This window comes from Lemur catta, chromosome 6 (genome assembly GCF_020740605.2).
Source record: "Lemur catta isolate mLemCat1 chromosome 6, mLemCat1.pri, whole genome shotgun sequence".
Classification (NCBI taxonomy): Eukaryota; Metazoa; Chordata; class Mammalia; order Primates; family Lemuridae; genus Lemur; species Lemur catta.
Genome location: NC_059133.1, coordinates 90,785,838 through 90,805,550, shown reverse-complemented (window position 1 = coordinate 90,805,550; position 19,713 = coordinate 90,785,838).

Below are 19,713 nucleotides of genomic sequence, written 5' to 3'. Positions count from 1 at the left end.
TCTATTATATCCTATTGCTCCCTAATCAGATAATTGCATAAGTTTAAAAAGATATTATTTTATTTTTTGAATAAAACAGCAACTGGATATTTGTCCAGTGCACACTGACTATAATGAATATGTCAATACAATTTGTAAAATTTGAGGAAGATTCTTCATCTTATTATATACAAGATTGATACAGACCTCTGTTTCTTAAGCTGTGTCCTGAGAATGTTTTGTATTCCAGAGAGAGGTATGAAGACACTGTGGGCATGGGGCTTTGGGGAGGATGAGAAGCCACACTTGGAAGGTAAACCTTGCCGTCCACCCCCCTTGAAGCACTTCTGCTTTCCAGGTGTTATAACCACTGCTATTCCACATAGGATTGGGTCTGGGAACAGGATTCAACTACTTGGAAACCTCAAATACCACTGAATTAGAGGAAAAATTTGGTGGTATTTCAGGTGAGCAAAATGAATCAAGTAAAATTCAGTTGAATTAACTGCACTCTTATATTAATCAGGGTCTAATCAAGATACTGAAGTTACACAATAATTTGAACTGGAAAAAGTTAATATAAAAAATTATTAATAGGGGTTACAGTGATGGGAGATTGATTAAAAGGAGGTAAAAACACTCCAAAAAATATAGAAATGGCAGATGCAGGGAGCAGCCACTACCCCTAGGGCTGAGAAAGAGCACTCACGGAAGAGACCTCCCCCCATGCTGATAAGGAAAACCCCCATCTATTACTTAGCACAGCAGCCACCTGAGACCCCCACCCCTCACGGAAGACCCACATTAGCATATTACTAACCTAACACCTGGCCCATCAACTAATCTATTACCTGGCACATCAGCATATCACTAAATCTATTACCTGGTGCAGAAACTAATCTAACCTATTACCTGGCAGGCATTAGACACCTGAGACCCCTCCCCTTGGATCACCCCAACTTAATAAAAATGGGAAAAATTGGGTAGACGGGACTTGGAATTTGGTGGCGAGACCCCTCTGAGCCCACCAGTGAATAAACCTTGATTCTCTGACTCTCCGTGTGCTGCTCGGTTTGTCCTCGGGATCACCCGCTGTAACACCGGCTGTAACGATACCAAACCAAGGGCTGAGAACCTGACCTTAATAGACAGGGGCACGAACTTGGCTCAGATGGGGAAGTTATCTGAGCTGCCTTGCCAGCAGAAATTGCAAATTTGCCTTGTGAGTGCTGGGGAAGGTGAACACAGGAAGATGTTACAGCTGGGACTCATCTCTGAACCACCCCAGCATCTGTGGGGTGTAGGCCGTTGCTGGCACAATCACTCCTGGCACTGCTCCACAGTCAGGGCATCTCACAGGTGCCATTAGAACTTGCCCAGAGGAAGGTGCTGTGTGTACCTGGCCACTGGGTACTAAAGAAAACAAAAAATGTTCAGAGTCCGTGTTTACCATTAATGTTTAATGTTTAATGGCAAGCATGGACTTTGAAACCAAACAGGCTGAGTTTACATTTCAGCTCTGCCCCTTATAAAACTACTTCAAACAAAGTTCTCTGAAACACTGAGTGTCTCTGTCTTTAGAACAGGAAAAATTACAATATCTACTTAGTCAGTTTTTGATGAGATTCAAATATATATTTTTAAGCACTTAGAACCATGCCCAAGAAATATTAAGTACTATTTAAGTGGTAGTTTTTATTATTTGAGTTTGTGGCCCCAGCTAGTGAGTTGTTTAAAACTCATATTTGATTATTTTGCACTATTATTTTCTATTTATTTAATTCACATCTAAGATGTTCACTTTAACTCTTCTAAGCAGCCTGTTATATTGTGATATAATAAGAAAAATATAGTCTTCATCTCAGTTCCTGGCACAGAGCTCCTAAAACACTTGTAATTTCCTGAAGGATAAAGGTGATAAGAGCATATTTTGTTACATTTGGTCTTTGTCCGAGATCCTAAACCCTTAGAATTACCTGAGTGACAGAAGTGAGGGGAGCATCTTTCATTGCTCATAACAAGCCCCTTTCAACCATACCTGAATTGACATGAATAAGGTGACTCTTGGTCGGCCCCTGGATAGCTTCGGGATGGGAGATGTTTATCAGAGGAAACTGCTATGTGATTAGAGGGTTGAATCTTTCAGCCCCAGCCTTGACCACCTCCAGGGAGGGGGTGGGGCTAGGATTCAATTAATTACCAATGGCCAATCATTTAATCAGCCATGCCTGTAGAATGGATCCTCCATAAAAAAACCTAAACAATGATTCTCAGAGGACTTCTGGGTTTATATGAAGTAGCTAATTCACGTGCCAGGAGGATGGTGCACCCAAACTTCATGTAGACAGGAGCTACTGTGCATGAGACCCTTCTAGACCCTGCCCTATGTGCCTCTACTTCTGACTGTTCATTTGTTTCTTTTTATAATATCCTTTATAATAAACTGGTAATACTAAGTAAACTTTTTCCCCTGAGTTCTGTCAGGTCTTCTACCAAATTATTGTGCTTAAGGAGGAGATCATGGAGACCCTTGACTTATAGCCAATTGTTCAGAAGCATGGGAGTCTTAAGACAAAGAATTGGCATGGGAGGTGGGGACAGTTTTGTCTGACTGAGTCCTTAAGGTGTTGGAGTCTGACACTAACTACTCAGAGTTAGTGTCAGAGTTTAATTGAACAGTTAGGCATCCAATTGGTGCCCAGAAAGTTGGACAACTAGTTGTTGGTGTGGAAAGAAAAACCATACATTTGGGGTCAGCAGTGTTGTGAGGAAAAACAGTTCATAGTTGATGTCAGACATGGGATTTGCTAGATTGGCCCTGGCTCATGGAAACGTGGTTTGGAAAGAGAAGGGATGAAAGGGTGGAGGTTGTAGAACTTTTCATCCCCGGATAGCTACCTAGTCAATCACGGTATAAAACTGCAGCTGTGCTGAGATCAGTTACTAAACATAAAAGTTACCAATGGAATTTAGAAATGGTGGCAGATCTCTCTCCCAGAGGATTGGCTCATTTGATACATAAGGATGTGAAAAATAGGAAATATGAAAAACATACAATTCTTTGGTTATTTTTATTTGTAATAGCTAAATTGTAAGTAAAAGAAAGTACTGGATTGGACCTTGATGCCGGACCAAGCTCAGATTTTTATTGGTCTGTGCTTTGACCACTAGCCTCAAAGACACACATAAAGGAGGAAATTAGGCCATGACAACAGAAAGTACCTCTATGGCCCTTGGTGACCCAAAAAATTTTCAACGTGGGAGCAGATGAAAACTAATAAACTACTGAAACCAGGTGGTATAGTGTGAGATTTGCGCCAATTTGTAGATTGACATCATAGGATTCTTGAAGAAAGTTTAATAAAATAGATTGTGATAGTGACTAATTTAGAGACAGTATCTTTGATTTTAAATGCTGCTGAGTATAAGAGCATGTTTGAGTTGATACAGGACACTCAGTTCACTGTTAACTTATCACAAATGGCTGCTATGATCTAGACACATAGAAGGTTACTCCCGAGAATACAGCCAACCTGGTGGACTGGAGAAAAGCCACTGTAAAACGTGTTTACCCTGAGAAGGCAGACAGTCCAACTCCCCCTATAAATACTGAGCAAACACCCCACATAAACCAGCTGTTTCCCATGCAAAGCACATGAATCTGAATATGACCATTACCCAGGCAATAGTAAATGCCCCTTTTGTAAGGACACCCTATGCCTTCTTACTGCTGCAAAATCCAACAACAGTCTGAGAAGACTTATTGGATTTGCTGTCTGAGCTTTCCTGCATGGGCCTTACTGATACTAGAAAATTAAGGAAATTAGCAGGAAAATGGGGAGACACAGAGTGGATAGTCAAAGGACTCATCTCGGCAGGGTGGAAGTCTTAGAGTCTTAGATGGTTACTTAGAAATGGGATGAATATGACGGACTTTGATGGTGTTGAAACAAAGGTGATGCAGCATTATCAGAAGTTGGGTGAACCAATGGGACAACCTACTGATCTCCCAACCCATGAAAGGGCCCCACACAGGTTTTTCATATTTTTACCACAGTTAAGAGAAATTTAAAAATCTTAAAGACTGAGAATACAATGAGAAATCCTACTCAGAATCAACTGGGGCAGCTAAGCAGGCAGATTAATCAAGGTAAAGATTGATGAGGGGTCAGGATCTTCTGGGCTGACCCCTGGCTGGGGACCACACACCATATGCACGTGTGTGGGTAAAATGGCAGTTGGGGGAGGACATTTCTGGGATTCCTTGACATGAGAGCCCTATGATTCTGAAACATGTTTGTAAAGTCTCAATAGGGAGTATGATTACCTTGGGAAGATATAGAGATGTAACCACTGATGGGGTTAAAATGCAAGTCTGGATGAAAATTGAGGTTTTTGAACAGACTTTATGTGAAGTGGTTGTGTTTTCTTTACCTGATGTATTATTGGGATAGATATTATATCTGACTGGAGATTGCTTCATAATGATGAAAAAGTGATATGCATTTGCATTCAGTAGAAATTTCAAGTGCTGTTAAGTGCCACATACAACAATTTTGTTTTTCACTTTCAGTACAGTATTTAATAAATTACATGAGATATTCAACACTTTATTATAAAATATAGTTGGTGTTAGATGACTTTTCCCAACTGTAGGCTAATACAAGTTTTCTGAGCCTGTTTAGGCGAGGCTAAGCTATGTTCAGTAGGTTAGATGTATTAAATGTATTTTTGACTTTTGATGGTGGGTTTATTAAGGCATAACCCCATTGTAAGCTGAGAAACATCAGTTATGTAAAATAGAAGGCATGTAAGTCTACGCTCAAGTCACTCTTAATTAAACATACTAAATGGGAACCAATGAAATTTCCCAAGCCCGTTTAAGTGGTTAATTTAAAACAATATAAAATACCTGCTGGGCAAAAAGAGATTGTCAATTTAATTTATGACATGCTAGGAACTGGAGTGTTGGTGCCAATGAACTCTTTGTATAATAGCCCTGTATGACCTGTGAACTAGGCAGATGACTCACAGAGACTAATAGTAGACTACTGAGTCTTAAATAAAGTTGTACTACCCATAGCTTCGGCAGTCCCAGACACGGTTTCAACAATATGAAAAATATAACAGGCTAAAGAGATTGGTAACCAGTGATTGATCTTTCTTCACTGACTCACTCTTGAATCCCAATTTACATTTAATGTACTGGCACTGGGTTATCTAAGCTCACCAGCTTATTGTCATAATTTGATCAGAAGGGGTTTGGACATTAGGCAGGTCCCAAGTGTAATAACGCACTATATATTGATGTTATGATGATAATATGGAAAGCTGAAGAGCAAGCTGGGATTGCTTTAAATGCAATGGGGACTGACATGACCAACCAAGGCTACTTACTGAAACCAGCAAAGATCCAAGGGCCTTCCTAAATGGTAAAATTTTTAGGAATAACCTGAGAAGGGGCTATTGGGGCACACAAGCAACAAAAAATAAACTGCTATTTATCTGTTGTAATGTTTCTACTTTCATTTATTTATTTGAGTCTTCTCTCTTTTGTTCTTAGCTAATCTAGCTAAGGGCTTGTCAATTTTGTTTACTTTTTCAAAAAAACAACTGTTAATTTCATTGATTTTTTTCCTATAATTATTTGCCAACATATTGGATAACCTAGAGGAAATGGATAAATCCTACAAACACAAATCCTACCAAGATTGAATCAGAAAGAAATAGAAAGCCTAAACAGATCACTAACAAAGAGCTTTAAATAATAATTTAAAATCTCCCCAAAGGAAAACCGCAAGACCAGATAACTTTACAGCTGAATTCTATTAAACATTCAAAGAATTAGTACCAATCCTTCTTAATCTTTTCCAAAAAGATATGACGAGAGAGAGTACTAACAAACTCATTTTCTGAGGCTAGTATCACTCTGGCATCAAAGTCAGGCAAAGACACTAGCTGGCATGCACAGAGAGTCACCACGGGGAGGACACGGAGGGAAGGCTGTCTGCAAGCCATGGAAAGAGGCCTCAGAAGGCACTAGCCCCTTGATCTTGGACTTCCAGCCTCTAGAATGTGAGACAATAAATGTCTGTTGTTTAAGTTGCCTCCCCCCAACAAAAAAATAAATAAATAAAGCTAGAAAAAGACACCACAAGAAAAGAAAATTCCAGGCCAATATCTCCGATGAACATAGATGCAAAATCTTCAATAGAATAACAGCAAACCAAATCCACCAAAACATTAAAAAGATTATACATCTGAAAAAGTGGGATTTATCTCTGGGATGCAAGCACGGTTTAACATATGCAAAGCAATCAAGGCGATACATCACATTACTGGAACGAAAAAAGAAACACATGATCATCTCAATCGATGCAGAAAAAGCTTTTGACAAAATTCAACATGTTTTCTTGATAAAAGTTCTCAAGAATTTGCATATAGAAGGAAATTTCCTCAACATAATGAAGGCCATTTATGAAAAGCCCACAGCTAACAGTATAATCACTGGGGAAAGTCTGAAAGTTTTTCCTATGATATCTGCAACAAAGCAAGACCCCCACTCTCACCACTTCTATTCAATATGATACTAAAAGTACAATCAAACCAGAAAAAGAGATAAAAGCATGCAAATTGGAAAGTAAAAGTAAAATTATCCCTGTTTTTTTGAGATGACATGTGTAAAAACCCTAAAGACACCACACATACACACAAAAACTTTTAGAACTAATAAATAAATTCGATAACGTTGCAAGGCACAAAATCAACATATAAAAACCAGTTACTCTTCTGTACACCAATAATGACTTTTCTGAAAAAGGACTCAAGGAATCAATCCCATTTCTGATAGCATAAAAAAGAATAAAATATTTAAAAGTAAAATTAACTAAGGAGGTAAAAATCTGTACACTGGAAACTTTATAGTTTCATAACACTAATGAAAGAAATTAAAGAAGACACAAATAAATGGAAAGATATCCTGCTTCATCTAGTGGAAGAATTAATATTGTCAGAATGTCCATGTTACTCAAAGCAATGTACAGATTCAATGCAATGCTTATCAAAACTCCAATGGCATACTTAACAGAAATAGCAAAAACAATTCTAAAATTACTGTGGAACCACAACAGACCCCAAATAGCCAAAGCAATCTGAAGACAGAAAAACAAAATTGGAGACATCACATTTTCTGACATCAAATTATATTACAAAGCTATAGTAACCAAAACAGACATAAAAACCAATGGAATAGAATAGAGAGCCCAGAAATAAATCCAAGTATGAACAGTCAACTAAATTTCAACAAGGGTACCAAGAAAACACAATGGGGAAAAGTTAATCTCTTCAATAAGTGGTGTTGGAAAAACAGGATATTCACATGCAAAAGGATAAAATTGGACCTTTATCCTACACCTTACACAAAAATCCACTCAAAATAAAAACCTAAACGTTAAGACCAAACTATACAACTCCTAGAAGAAAACATAGCAGAAAAGCTCCTTGACTCTGGCCTTGGCAATGATTTTTTGGATATGACACCAAAAAATCAGAAAACAAAAGCAAAAATTAAGAAGTAGAATTACATCAAAATAAAAATTTTCTGCACAGCAAAGGGAACAAAGAACAAAATGAAAAGGCAGCCTACAGATTGAGAGAATATATTTGCAAACCATATATTTGATAAAGGGTTAATATCCAAAATATATAAGAAACTTACACAACTCAATAGCATGAAAACAAATAATCTGATTTAAAAATTGGGCAAAGGTCCAGGCACAGTGGCTCATGCCTGTAATCCTAGCACTCTGGGAGGCTGAGACAGGCGGATCATTTGAGCTCAGGAGTTCGAGACCAGCCTGACCAAGAGCGAGACCCTGTCTCTACTAAAAAAATAGAAAAAAATCAGCTGGACAAATAAAAATATACAGAAAAAATTAGCCAGGCATGATGGTGCATGCCTATAGTCCCAGCTACTTGGGAGGCTGAGGCAGTAGGATTGATTGCTTGAGCCCAGGAGTCTGAGGTTTCTGTGAACTAGGCTGACACCACAGCACTCTAGTCCTAGCAACAGTGAGACTCTGTCTAAAAAAAAAAAAAACTGGGCCAAAAACTTAAGTAGAAATCTCCAAAGAAGATGTACTAATGGCCAAGTGTATGAAAAGATGTTCAACATCACTAATTACCATGGACATGCAAATTAAAACCACAATGAGCTATCTATCATCTCATACCTGTTAGGATAGTTATTGTCAAAAAGCCAAAACATGAGTGTTGGCAAGGGTATGGAGAAGAGTGAACCCTGTAACCCAACAGGGGGTTACAGCCCACTGTTGGTGGGAATGTAAATTGGTGTTGCCATTAGGGAATACAGCATGGAGCTTCCTCAACAAATGGAAAATAGAACTACTATATTGCCCAGCAATTGCCCTTCTGGGTATATACCCAAATGAATGCAATCAGCACCTTGCAGAGATATCAGCACACATGTTTATGATGAAATTATTCACAATAGCCAAGATAAAGAAACAACCCAAGTCCATGGACAGGTGAATGGATAAAAAATTTTCGTATATATAATAGAATTGGATATTACCCAGCCTTAAAAAAGGGAGATCCTGCCATTTATGATAACACTGATGAACCTGGAAAAGATTATGCTAAGTGAAATAAGGCTGACACAAAAAGAAAAATACTGCATGATCTCTCATGTATGTGGAATCTAAAAGACTCCCAAATACTTGAATACATAGAAACAGAGTAATACAGTGGTCAACATGGGCAGATAAGGGATGGTAGGAAATGGGAGATGTAGGTCAAAGGGTACAAAGTTGCAGATGAATAAATTTACAGATCTAATGAAGAACATGAGAACTAGAAGTATAATATTGTATACTGGAAATTTGCTGACAGTGGATTTTAGGTGTTCTTTCTACACACACACACACACATATACACACACGCAAAAGTAACAGTGCAAGATGATGAATTTGTTAATTTGCTTAACTATAGTAACCATTTCACTGTGTATAAGCATATCAAAACTTCATGTTGTACACCTTAAATATATACAATAAAAGGACAAATGTATTTCAAAACCTAAGAAAAAAGGTTGTTTTGAAAATTAGATGCAATGTGTATAAAGTGTTTAGCAGAGTGCCAGGTACTTAGCAGATACTCAATAAACAATAGCTACAATAAGCAAACAAAAACAAAAACAAAAACAAAAAAACTGCTGCCATTACTCACACCTAGGACCAAACCAGAAGCCAGAGTTTGATTCATTCGTTTAGGTTTCGGAGAACCCATACCTAACAACTTGGAATATTGCTAGCTCCTACCCATGACACTGCCTGAAACAAAGCAGTGTATGAGTGAGGACCTAAACAAGGCAGGGCTTGTCTGAATTACAAATGGTAGCTCTCTCAATGCCTTTGGGCCCTTACCATCGCCACTCAAATATGATTTTATAATATCATAAAAGTGTCTGTTCCTCTCACTCATGTAGACGGTAGTTTATGGCAATAGCCCAATAGTGCCTCCCAGTGGTAACCTTGGGGATTTTGAGTTAGAAAATTTCCAGATGCTGTCAATCTGGTACACACCATTTGACAGACAACTATTTGCTGCTATTGGGCATTAATTGAGACTGCTTTAATGACTAAAGGACATAAAATATTCATTAAATCTGAGATAACCATAATGTCTTGGGTGATGTCAAAGAAACACTCTTATAAGGAAGGTCATGCCCATCATAGTTCAACAATAAAGTGGAAATTTTATTTTCCACAAAAGCATGCAACCAAGGGGAATGCAAGAAGATATCCAGCATATGCATGGAAAGGTAACCTCTTTTCCCCTAGGACTGACTTTAGAACCATCTGAGGATCTACCAGAACCTATTACCATGTGGACAATCTAACAACAAAGAACTGCTTGGTTTATGGACGGCAGCTACAAAGTGAACGGCAGCAGGACAGTTTCCTGCCTGAAAAGCCACTACATTAAAATTAGTGGATGGAAAGACTCTGATGAAGGTAAGAATGAATTGGCTCAATGAGCTGAACAGCACGGTGTTTTTCTAGCAGTGAAGAACTGAACAATGTAAAACTCCAATGTTTGGATTCTTACTGACTTATGGGCAGTAGCCAATGGCCTGGTGATATAGTCAGGTAGATGGACGATGGAAAAGCGGACCATTAAGGAGTGCAACCCTATGGAAATGACTCTGGGAATTTAGGGGTGCGTTAAAGTAGACTTGTTGATACCCATCAGAAGAACCCTCTTCCAGAGTCAGAAGGTGATTAGAACCACCAAGGGGATCTACGGTGTGCAGCCTTGAGGTGGCCACCTGGGCCCAGCAAATTGGTGGACATGAGGGGGGATGTAGCAATTCAGAGATAGTCTGAATGTAGGCATTCCTATTGTACTCTCTGAGGCACAAAATGCCAACAAGAATTGTTCTGACTGCCAACACAAGAGACAGAGACTTCAGATGGCTACAGAGAAGGTTCTGGAGCAGTGGGGGGGGGGGAGAAGGTCCTGTACACAGCTGGCAAGGGGGGTACATCCCCAAGGGGCTCTAAGTGGGTCCTGAGTGGAATAGATACTTACTCTGGAGTGAGTTTTCATACCAGTGATAGATGCAAATGCTCAAAATACTATTAAAGGATTGCAGCAGAAGCTACTGTACCAATTTGAGTCACTGAGTTACACTTTTTCAGACCAAGGGACACACTTCAGAGCCCATAGTATTCAACAGTGGGCAAAGAAATGCCACATCAGTTGGACATATTATATTGCATACCATCTTCAGACTAACGGTTTAATAGAGAGTTGAAATGGATAGTCAAAGCATTTTCTATCTAACATGGGGGAGGGTAAAGGTGCGAAGGGCTGGCCTGCATGAATTCATGAGTGTGTGCTCACACTCACGTGAGGCGGCTAAGGGAGGGTCCCCACTGGATACCTTCCTCCAGTTTTCTGGGGGATTTGGGGAGGAGGGAGTAGAGGAAGACAGTGGTTTGACTATGCAATTCTTCCCCACACAGCCTCAACTTTCTTTTTCTCTACCTAATGCAATGACCACAGAAACAGAAATGCAACTGTGGGTGCCAGAGCAGGGATGATTCCTAAAAATGAAACTGTAACTATAACATTTAAACCTCTATGTCAGACTTTCTAAGGGTCTGATATGAACGATTGTGTCTTCACCTCATCTGGCAATGCTGGGGTTCACAGTGAAAGCTACTGCGTTGTCCAGTGGTAGAGATAGCCCACTGGTTCTGTCCTCCTGTGCCTGCAGTCTAGACCAGCACAGCGGCTGGACCTAACATTGTTCCCACAGGTGGAAAATTTTGGTTAAAATACATGAAAAATGGAGAAAAGGAGAAAAATGATACCTGAGGGTAAAGGAATGAATATGTGGGTTATGCAACAAGGGGAATTCAACATTATATTAATACCTTGAGAGAGGCTCAGAGCCAGAGAATAATATTATCTCTTTGCATAATTATACCAGATGCCCAGAAGCATGACACTGTGTGTTTTCCAAGACCATCTCTGCTTTGGGAACCTGACAAAGTCAAATGGCAGCCTGCAATCCTGAGTGGCATCACTCTGGTCATATGATACAATGATGAACTGGACCAACTGTTAATGACTAAATGAAACCCAAGTAATGTGCCAGTATCTTTGATTCCTAAAGTTTAGGCTACACCTACTATAAGGATATCACTTTAGAAGAAATTTCTGAGAATGGCTTCCTACTGGGACTTCAAAAGGTATAGTTTATGGATCCCAGCAGACTGATCACTGTAACTATAAACCCTGATGATTGAATGCTTAGCAAGCTCCCTGGTTATAATGGACAAAATATAATGGCAACCTGCCCAACATGTTACAGTGTGCTATGCACAGACGTATATCAGTCCTATTTTTATGGATGGAAAGTTAATTCAGCAGCATAGGAAAAACAAATGGGGTCCTGATGGGATACAAGCAGTGAACATCACTTTATGGATCCGGAGGGGAGGCCTTCTGGCATACTCAAACTAATTTACATCTAGGTGTGACCACCACTTATCTAACCCTAGTGCAGGGGACTTAACATTTTTGGGTGCAAAAACCTGTATCCTAACTGCACTCAGGCCATTAGTGCATAATGGCAATAGTTTTCATGATGAACTAAACACCACCTGCCCACAAGACAGAAAAGAGCTTTAGGGGAGATAGCTGCAGGTCTAGATATCCTGGGACAAGCTAAAGGTGCTTTTATGGAGGAGCAGGATTCAGAGGAAAAAGATTTATCAACAGAATAGGCAGATTAGAGGGAGTTCTCTTCAAGGGGGAATGCAAAGGATGGGAGTCAATGTAGATAGATAATGAGGCAAAGTGGGCCATGAAGACTCAGCAAATAATGCTGGATGATGCTATAACCCGGCTCTGAGAAAAGGCTCCAACAGGGCACTTGACAGTTCAACACAAATGCAGGCTGAAGTGGCCTTGGGGACCATCTATCTTGACTGCTAAGGCACAGGGGACCCACCTAAGGGAATCTGTGCCCCCCCCAACTTATGGAAGTTCTCTGGGAACACTTGTAATTTATATCAACGTGGTATGACTGCCCTCACCCCCAGAATAGGTTGAAATAAAACATAACCTTCAGTGAAGTTAGATAGAAATTATTCTAAATGCCACTTGTGTGCTCCACGTTGGAGGGAGGCATACCCTGCTATTTAATATTAATAACACATGCTGGAAACCAGTCTCAGTACTTTCCTGTGAGATGAGACAGGGTGATTGGCTTGGCCCCACCTAACTTGGAACCTAAAAATAATCAAGTAAGGGCACAATTGAACTGTATGTATAATGGTAGAGTCTGTCGGGAAGGCAAAGAAAATACCTCTGTAATTCTTACTAATTAGTTCTGTAATGAAACTGAATTGCACCATGACTAAACTGCAATATGGTGTAATATGAGTATTATTGGTAAGATTCAATTAACCTCATCTAAGCAAGTCTTATGATAATACTGATAACTGATTATTAATGACGGAATGTATTGGGAGACTGAGTTAAACCTCCTCAGAATACAGTATCTGTGGAAAATGACTGGTCTGAGAAAGAACTGGACTTAACTGACCATCAGCCGATTTCTGTGCTAAATGGTTCTACATAAGCTTAAGATAACGCACACATAGCAGTAGCTCAAGCAGGAAAAAGAATCAAATTAGTATAGAAATAAGAAAATGTACACAATGGCTTCATAGGGTCATTAAGATGATTTTTTTTAAATGTGTCCCTAACCCACACTGTCTTCTTAAAAAGTTCAGCATACTTGCATTGGCGCTATTGCTATATTTGCTCTATAAATGCTATACCAAATGTAAACACTCTGACAGGCATGGCCATTTTGCTGTAAGGGATCCATGTTTGAAGACCAGGGTCTGTGACATTGTGACATGATATGAAACATATATTTGATCTTGGCCCCCAATTCCTGGCAAAGAATTTCTAAAACCCTTGTAATTTCCTGAGTGATAGCAGCATCTTTTGTCATAATATTTTATCTTAGTCCCTGATTCCTCACAAGAGCATCTAAAACCCTTGAAATTTCAGAGTGATAAAGGGTGAGAGGAGCATCTTTTGTTATCCATAACAAACCCCTTTCAAGGCTCCTGAGTTTATGCATGAATCTTGCTGGTTGCTAGATGGCTTCAGGATGGGGCTGTTTCCCAGAGGAACCTACCATGTGATTAGAGGGTGGGACTTTCAGCCCCACCCTCTGACCTCCATGGGGCTAGAGACTGAATTAATCACCAATGACCAGTGAGTTAATAAATCATGCCTATGTAATGAATTCTCAATAAAAAACCCTAAATGATGGGGGGTTCAGGGAGCTTTGGGATTGGTGAGTGAATCCATATGCTAGGGTGGGGCTCATCCCAGCTCTGCAGAGACAAAAACTCCTGTGCTTGAGACCATCCCAGACTTCACCCTACGTACCTCTTCATCTGCCTGTATTTGTATCCTTTATAATGTCCCTTATAATAAACAAACTAGTAATAGTAAGTAACCTGTTTTCCCTGAGTTCTGTGAGTTATTCTAGCATAACAATAATAATTCTAATAATTCTAATATTCAAGCATAATAATAACTAATCCCAAGGATGGGGTCATGGGATCCCCCATTCATAGCTGGTTGGTCAAAAGTACCGGAGGTCATACTTGTCTGGGTAGTTAGTGTCAGAATTGAATTGAAGCGCTGGACATCAGTTAGTGTCTAGAGAGTTGGAGAATTGGTTATTGGTATGGAAAATCCCACACATTCAGTGTCAGAAGGGTTATGAATAAAAATGTTTAATACTTCCTGATGAAATGGATTTCTGTTTTATATTTCTGTAGCCGCTTATTTTTCACAAGTCTCCAATGGAGCCATGCTGATCTTGTGGTGCCCTAACCTTTCCCCCCGGCCAGCATAGCTCAGATTCTCAGTCCCAGTTCTGTTGCCACTATTCTTATTATAACAGGCTAATCTTCACAGTCTGTGTGCCAGTTTTATAGTTCATTTCCCTATTTAGAGTGAAGGGTACAATTAATCTCTGGTTAATGCAAACTGTGCAAAATGAGACATGTTAGGACTGGCTTACATATGTGTTTTCAATACATATGCTTGTCTTTTTTGGGAATCTGAAGCTGACAAGAACTCTTCCTTTGGTCAAAACTTTAGTCAGGCTCCTAAGTCCTTTCTGACTACACCTGACCTTGGGTTTCCTTCTCTGTCTTTATAGAATCCAGTTTGAATAAGAATCCTGATAAGTCAGTTTAGTGAAAATCACCTACCCATGGTGCCTAACTACCCTGGACATCTTAGTACCCCAGCCTGTCTTCAGCAGTAATCCTGTCAAGTCGGCTTAGCCAGAAACCCCTTACCTTTGATGTCTTTCTTAGTAATTTTCCATCTGCTGACCCCCAATCTGCTCCTTGGTTATAAATCCCCACTGTCCTTGTTGGAGTCTAATCTCTCTCCCCCACTGCAAGACCCCATAGCAGTGGTCCCTATACCAACTGTCACTGACCGCCTTCAATAAAGTCTGCTTTACTATCTTTAACAAGTGTTTGAATAATTTTCTTTAACAAGGCTAATATAACCATTTGATTGGGCTGTTTGAGGCATAAGATGAATTGTGGAAATGAACTAATTGTGATGACCGTTATAACTAGTGACAAATTAGCTGTGTTTTCTCTACATTTCTGTAATTTGAAAGCCAAAATTAACCTCTTTACAAATCTCAGTAAATCCTCAATTTGAATTGTGTACCTATAGTAAATTGATGTTAAACTTACTAAGGGCTTGATATGTTTGGGCATTTTTTGAAGTGATCATATACCCAAATGATCACATGTACCTCTGATTCTTACCAAAATTGAGAAACAGACTTTACTATAATCCAAATGAATGAAAATTCCTTAAGAACCCCAAATTTTGTTACTTACTATCTTTCTGCACCAGATATTTGATCTGTTCAACCTGATAGTGTTCTAATATAAAAGTCGCATTGCTACTGAGTGGTTCTCACTTGTAGGGGTCTATAAAAGCCAGATCCCTTTCATACTTTCATTCATTCTTCTGTTCATTCAACAAAATGAATTCATAAAATTGGATTAAAAAGTCATATTCTAATGCTAATCTTAAGACCTCTTTTTATCTGACAAATTCACGAGTCAGTTTAGTTCATAAGGTCAAATCAGTTTTCTTCATAAAGGCATTTGAGAGAAATGTTATATATTGGTAGAAAACATGCAATTGACAAATTAATAAACTCATTATTGTTAATAATAGTGGGACATTTTTGTTTTAATTTTCACTCTCTCTATAGTAGAAAAAAATTAGCAAGAGTATGCCCAAAAAATAGATGAATAGTAATATTGATCATCACACAGTGTAATATGCTGTACCACTAAAATGGCAAATACGGACATAGTACAGTAACATGCAATAGGTCTGTGAAATGCTGGGAAGTGAGGGAGAAGGAGAACACAAAATTCTTTTGACACACATCTGTGCTGCCACTGCATTGCCTGGACTTCTCTGTCAACCTGCATATGTCCCGGTTTTACAGTTTCTGAGCACAGGTTTTGTTTCAGCACTATCAATAGACAGCTTGTCTGGCTGTAGGAACCTGGGAACTTCTTTCCCATCCCTCCCACCCCCAGTCCCTAGGACATGCATCCCCCTTCCATTATTTCTATAAATCACCAGGGACCATGGTGTCTCACCAAACCTGGAAGACAAATCAGCTCATGTTTTTAAGTTCTACCACCATTTCAGTTTGCCTCTGCTGATGTCAGGGTTTTTAAAACAACCCTGAGAGAAAGTTAAATTCTTTTCTCTCATTCACTAAATGTCTTATTTTGTGTCCACTCATTGCATTTCTTTCTTTTTCTACCTTATCGGTATGATACAGTGGCTAAGTTGGATAATGATGTTAATAGTTGATCTCTATGTCTCAGAAAACCACAGAGACAACACAGAGAAAGGTTTCTGATGACCTGTTTTTAAGAACACCTTTGTTTTGGTTACTACAGCCTTATAGTGGACTGGTGCAAAAGTAATTGTGGTTTTAGCATTGTTGAAATTTGCCATTTGATATTGGAATACATTCCTAAATAAATGTAGTTATGTTGTACGTCATTTTAATGTGCATTTCTCACCTTACGTTTTTTTGCTAATGACTTATTTCTGTTTATTTTATGTTTATTTTTATTTTATATTTATTTATTTTATATTTATTTTAGACTATGGAAATGATGTTTGACAAAAAGCAAATTTGAGCAATTTCTTATTCGAGTTCAAAATGTGTTGTAAAGCAGCAGAGACAACTCGCAACATCAACAATGCATTTGGTCCAGGAACTGCTAACAAACATACAGTGCAGTGGTGGTTCAAGCAGTTTTGCAAAGGACATGAGAACCTTAAAGATGAGGAGTGCAATGGCCAGCTATCAGAAGTTGACAAGGAGTAATTGAGAGCAATCATCAAAGCTGATCCTCTTACAACTATACGAGAAGTTGCTGAAGAACTCAATGTCCACCATTCTATAGTTGTTAGCCACTTGAAGCAAATTGGAAAGGTGAAAAAGCTCAATAGGTGGGTGTCTCATGAGCTGACTGAAAATCAAAAACATCATCATTTTGAAGTGTCGTTTTCTCTTATTATACACAACAATGAACCATTTCTCAATGGGATTTTGATGTGAGACGAAAAGTGGATTTTATACAACTGGTGATGAACAGCTCAGTGGTTGGATCAAGAAGTTCCAAAGCACTTCCCAAAGCCAAACTTATACCATAAAAAGGTCATGGTCAGTGTTTGGTGGTCTGCTGCCAGTCTGGTCCACTACAGCTCTCTGAATCCCAGTGAAATCATTACATCTGAGAAGTATGCTCAGCAAATCGATGAGATGCACCAAAAACTGCAATGCCTGCAGCCGGCATTGGTCAACAGAAAGGGCCCGATTCTTCTCCATAACAACCAACTGCATGTTGCACAACCAATGCTTCAAAAGGCCAATGAATTGGCCTACGATGTTTTGCCTCATCCGCCATATTCCTCTGATCTTCTGCCAACCCACTACCACTTCTTTAAGCATCTCAACAACTTTTTGCAGGGAAAACACTTCCACAACCAGCAGGATGCAGAAAATGCTTTCCAAGAGTTCACTGAATCCCAAAGCACAGATATTTACACTACAGGAATACACAAACTTATTTCTCGTTGGCAAAAATGTGTCAATTGTAATGGTTCCTATCTTGATTAATAAAGATGTGTTTGAGCCTAGTTATAATGATTTAAAATTCACTGTCCAAAACCACAATTACTTTTTCACCAACCTAGGTTAGCTTGAAGTCTGGTAAATTGATGCATCCTGATTTGTTCATTCTGCTTAAGGATGCTTTGGCTATACAGGGTCTTCTCTTGTTCCATACAAAGAGTAGAATTATTTTTTTTACATCTGTGAAAAATGATGTCGGTATTTTAATAGGGATTGCATTGAATCTGTAGATCACTTTGGGTAGTATAGACATTTTAACAATGTTGATTCTGCCAATCCATGAGCATGATATGGTTTTTCATCTGTTTACGTCGTCTACTACTACCTTCCTCAGTGTTTTGTAGTTCTCCCTGTAGAGGTCTCCCACCTCCTCATTTAAATATATTCTAGGTATTTTATTTTCTTTGTTGCTAATGTGAAAGGTATTGAGTGTTTGATTTGGTTCTCAATTTGACTGTTGTTGGCATATATAAATGCTACTGATTTGTGTATACTGATTTTGTAACCCAAGACTTTGCTGAATTTATTTATCAATCCTACTAGTCTCATGGCAGAATCTTTGGGGGTTTCTAGATATAAATCAAATCATCAGCAAAGAGTGATGGTTTGACCTCTTCTGCCCTCATTTGGATGTCCTTGATTTCCTTCTTTTGTCTGATTGGCTGGGACTTCTACCACTATATTGAATAAAAGTCATGATAGAGGGCAACCTTGTCTGGTTCCAGTTCTAAGCAGTAGTGCTTTCAGTTTCTCCCTGTTCGGTATGATGGCTGTGGGTTTTTTGTATATAGCTTTAATCATTTTGAGGAAAGTTCCATCTATGCCTATTTTGTTAAGCATTCTTAACAAAAAGGGTGTTGAATTTTGTCAAATGCTTTTCTGTGTCTATTGAGAGGATCATATGGTCTTTGTTTTCACTTCTATTTATGGGTTAAATTACATTTATAAATTTGCATATGTTGAACCATCCCTGCATCTCTAGGATGAAGCCCACTTGGTCATGATGGATTATTTTTTGATGAGCAACTGAATTCGGTTTGCTTGGATTTTATTGAAAATTTTTGCATCTATATTCATAAGGAATATTGGTCTTTAGTTTTCTTTCTTTGTTGAGTCGTTTCCTGGCTTTGGTATCAAGGTGATATTGGCTCCGTAAAATGTGTTGGGGAGGAACCCTTTCTTCTTGATATTATGGAATCATTTCTGAGGATAGGCACCAATTGATTTTCATAGTTCTGGTAAAATCTGGGTATGAAGCCATCTGGTCCAGGACTTTTTTCTGTTGGAAGATTTTTTTATTGCTGCTTCAATTTTGTTACTTGATATTGGTCTATTCAGGAATTCTATTTCTTCCTGATTGAGCCTAGGGAGGCTGTGTGTTTCTAAGAATTTGTCCATTTCCTGTACATTTTTTAGTTTATTTGCATAGATATTTTTATAGTATTCAGAGATGATATTTTGTATTTCCATGGCATTAGTTGTAATTTCTCCTTTTTCATTCCTGATTGAGCTTATTAGAGTCCTTTATTTTCTGTTTCTGGTCAGAACAGAGAACCCAGATATAAAACCATCCTCATATTGCCATCTGATCTTTAACAAAGCAGACAAAAACATAAACTGGGGAAAATAATCCCTATTCAATAAATGGTGCTGGGAAATTGAATAGCGACATGTAGAAGACTGAAACAGGATCCATACCTCTCACCACTTACAAAAATCAACTCACAATGGATAGTAGGCATAAAGCCATAAGAACTCTAGGAGAAAATGTTGGAAAAACTTTTATACACATTGGCCTAGGCAAAGAATTTATGAAGACAACCCCAAAAGCAATCACAACAACAACAAAAATAAATAAATGGGACCTGATCAAATTGAAAAGCTTCTGCACAGCTGATGAA